This window comes from Lasioglossum baleicum, unplaced genomic scaffold, assembly GCF_051020765.1.
Source record: "Lasioglossum baleicum unplaced genomic scaffold, iyLasBale1 scaffold0386, whole genome shotgun sequence".
Taxonomy (NCBI): domain Eukaryota; kingdom Metazoa; phylum Arthropoda; class Insecta; order Hymenoptera; family Halictidae; genus Lasioglossum; species Lasioglossum baleicum.
Genome location: NW_027469446.1, coordinates 18,045 through 22,555, shown reverse-complemented (window position 1 = coordinate 22,555; position 4,511 = coordinate 18,045).

Genomic DNA, 4,511 nt, shown 5'->3' with positions numbered 1-4,511 from the left:
TCGTGCTTGCCGGGTCGGAGTTTCTATTCCGATTTGGCATACTTGCTTGCAAATGCACTGATCTACTACGCGAAACAGCGATTCCGCACAGAAATTCATTTGTGAAACGAATAATTGTCGAATCTGACATAAGCTCGAATAAATCGTGATCGTGCTTGCGGAATCGAAGTTTTCGTGCCAATTTCGCATATTTGCATGCAAATGCACTGATCTAGCACGCGAAACAGCGATTCCGCAAAGAAATACACTTCTGAAACGAAGAATCGTCGAATCTGACATAAGCTCGAATAAATCGTGATCGTGATTGCCGGTCGGAGTTTCTATTCCAATTTGTCATACTTGCATGCAAATGCACTGATCTAGCGCGCGAAACAGCGATTCCGCACAGAAATACACTTCTGAAACGAAGAATCGTCGAATCTGACATAAGCTCGAATAAATCGTGATCGTGCTTGCGGAATCGGAGTTTTCGTGCCAATTTCGCATATTTGCATGCAAATGCACTGATCTAGCACGCGAAACAGCGATTCCGCAAAGAAATACACTTCTGAAACGAAGAATCGTCGAATCTGCCATAAGCTAGATTAAATCGCGATCGTGCTTGTCGGGTCGGGGTTTCTATTCCAATTTCTCATACTTGTATGCAAATGCACTGATCTAGCACGCGAAACAGCGATTCCGCACAGAAATACACTTCTGAAACGAAGAATCGTCGAATCTGACATAGGCTCGAATAAATTGTGATCGTGCTTGCCTGGTCGGAGTTTCTGTCCAATTTCGCATATTTGCATGCAAATGCACAGATCTAGCACGCGAAACAGCGATTCCGCACAGAAACACACTTCTGAAACGAAGAATCGTCGAATCTGACATAACGTCGAATAAATCGTGATCGTGCTTGCCGTGTCGGAGTTTCTATTCCAATTTGGCATACTTGCCTGCAAATGCACTGATCTACTACGCGAAACAGCGATTCCGCACAGAAATTCATTTGTGAAACGAATAATTGTCGAATCTGACATAAGCTCGAATAAACCATGATCGTGCGTGCCAAATCGGAGTTTTCGTGCCGATTTCGCATATTTGCATGCAAATGCACTGATCTAGCGCGCGAAACAGCGATTCCGCACAGAAATACACTTCTGAAACGAAGAATCGTCGAATCGGCCATAAGCTCGATTAAATCGCGATCGTGCTTGCCGGGTCGGAGTTTCTGTGACAATTTGGCATTTTTGCATGCAAATGCACTGATATAGCACGCGAAACAGCGATTCCGCACAGAAATACACTTCTGAAACGAAGAATCGTCGAATCTGACACAAGCTCGAATAAATCGTGATCGTACTTGCCGAATCGGAGTTTTCGTGCCAATTTCGCATATTTGCATGCAAATGCACTGATCTAGCACGCGAAACAGCGATTCCGCAAAGAAATACACTTCTGAAACGAAGAATCGTCGAATCTGCCATAAGCTAGATTAAATCGCGATCGTGCTTGTCGGGTCGGGGTTTCTATTCCAATTTCTCATACTTGTATGCAAAAGCACTGATCTAGCACGCGAAACAGCGATTCCGCACAGAAATACACTTCTGAAACGAAGAATCGTCGAATCTGACATAAGCTCGAATAAATCGTGATTGTGCTTGCCGAATCGGAGTTTCCGTGCCAATTTCGCATATCTGCATACAAATGCACTGATCTAGCACGCGAAACAGCGATTCCGCACAGAAATACACATCTGAAACAAAGAATCGTCGAATCTGACATAAGCTCGAATAAATCGTGATCGTGCATGCCGGGTCGGAGTTTCTATTCCAATTTGGCATACTTGCTTGCAAATGCACTGATCTACTACGCGAAACAGCGATTCCGCACAGAAATACATTTGTGAAACGAATAATTGTCGAATCTGACATAAGCTCGAATAAACCATGATCGTGCTTGCCAAATCGGAGTTTTCGTGCCGATTTCGCATATTTGTATGCAAATGCACTGATCTAGCGCGCGAAACAGCGATTCCGCACAGAAATACACTTCTGAAACGAAGAATCGTCGGATCGGCCATAAGCTCGAATAAATCGTGATCGTACTTGCCGAATCGGAGTTTCTGTCCAATTTCGCATATTTGCATGCAAATGCACAGATCTAGCTCGCGAAACAGCGATTCCGCACAGAAATACACTTCTGAAACGAAGAATCGTCGAATCTGCCATAAGCTCGATTAAATCGCGATCGTGCTTGTCGGGTCGGGGTTTCTATTCCAATTTCTCATACTTGTATGCAAAAGCACTGATCTAGCACGCGAAACAGCGATTCCGCACAGAAATACACTTCTGAAACGAAGAATCGTCGAATCTGACATAAGCTCGAATAAATCGTGATTGTGCTTGCCGAATCGGAGTTTCCGTGCCAATTTCGCATATCTGCATACAAATGCACTGATCTAGCACGCGAAACAGCGATTCCGCACAGAAATACACTTCTGAAACAAAGAATCGTCGAATCTGACATAAGCTCGAATAAATCGTGATCGTGCATGCCGGGTCGGAGTTTCTATTCCAATTTGGCATACTTGCTTGCAAATGAACTGATCTACTACGCGAAACGGCGATTCCGCACAGAAATTCATTTGTGAAACGAATAATTGTCGAATCTGACATAAGCTCGAATAAATCGTGATCGTGCTTGCGGAGTCGGAGTTTCTGTGACAATTTGGCATTTTTGCATGCAAATGCACTGATATAGCACGCGAAACAGCGATTCCGCACAGAAATTCATTTGTGAAACGAATAATTGTCGAATCTGACATAAGCTCGAATAAATCGTGATCGTGCTTGCGGAATCGGAGTTTTCGTGCCAATTTCGCATATTTGCATGCAAATGCACTGATCTAGCACGCGAAACAGCGATTCCGCACAGAAATACACTTCTGAAACGAAGAATCGTCGAATCTGCCATAAGCTCGATTAAATCGCGATCGTGCTTGTCGGGTCGGGGTTTCTATTCCAATTTCTCATACTTGTATGCAAATGCACTGATCTAGCACGCGAAACAGCGATTCCGCACAGAAATACACTTCTGAAACGAAGAATGTCGAAACTGACATAGGCTCGAATAAATTGTGATCGTGCTTGCCGGATCGGAGTTTCTATTCCAATTGGCATACTTGCTTGCAAATGCACTGATCTACTACGCGAAACAGCGATTCCGCACAGAAATTCATTTGTGAAACGAATAATTGTCGAATCTGACATAAGCTCGAATAAATCGTGATCGTGCTTGCCGAATCGGAGTTTCCGTGCCAATTTCGCATATCTGCATACAAATGCACTGATCTAGCACGCGAAACAGCGATTCCGCAAAGAAATACACTTCTGAAACAAAGAATCGTCGAATCTGACATAAGCTCGAATAAATCGTGATCGTGCTTGCCGGGTCGGAGTTTCTATTCCAATTTGGCATACTTGCTTGCAAATGCACTGATCTACTACGCGAAACAGCGATTCCGCACAGAAATTCATTTGTGAAACGAATAATTGTCGAATCTGACATAAGCTCGAATAAATCGTGATCGTGTTTGCGGAATCGGAGTTTTCGTGCCAATTTCGCATATTTGCATGCAAATGCACTGATCTAGCACGCGAAACAGCGATTCCGCAAAGAAATACACTTCTGAAACGAAGAATCGTCGAATCTGCCATAAGCTCGATTAAATCGCGATCGTGCTTGTCGGGTCGGGGTTTCTATTCCAATTTCTCATACTTGTATGCAAATGCACTGATCTAGCACGCGAAACAGCGATTCCGCACAGAAATACACTTCTGAAACGAAGAATGTCGAAACTGACATAGGCTCGAATAAATTGTGATCGAGCTTGCCGGGTCAGGATATTCTATTCCAATTTTGCATACTTTCATGCAAATGCACTGATCTAGCACGCGAAACAGCGATTCCGCACAGAAATACACTTCTGAAACGAAGAATCGTCGAATCTGACATAAGCTCGAATAAATCGTGATTGTGCTTGCCGAATCGGAGTTTCCGTGCCAATTTCGCATATCTGCATACAAATGCACTGATCTAGCACGCGAAACAGCGATTCCGCAAAGAAATACACTTCTGAAACAAAGAATCGTCGAATCTGACACAAGCTCGAATAAATCGTGATCGTGCTTGCCGGGTCGGAGTTTCTATTCCAATTTGGCATACTTGCTTGCAAATGCACTGATCTACTACGCGAAACAGCGATTCCGCACAGAAATTCATTTGTGAAACGAATAATTGTCGAATCTGACATAAGCTCGAATAAATCGTGATCGTGCTTGCGGAATCGGAGTTTTCGTGCCAATTTCGCATATTTGCATGCAAATGCACTGATCTAGCACGCGAAACAGCGATTCCGCAAAGAAATACACTTCTGAAACGAAGAATCGTCGAATCTGACATAAGCTCGAATAAATCGTGATCGTGATTGCCGGTCGGAGTTTCTATTCCAATTTGTCATACTTGCA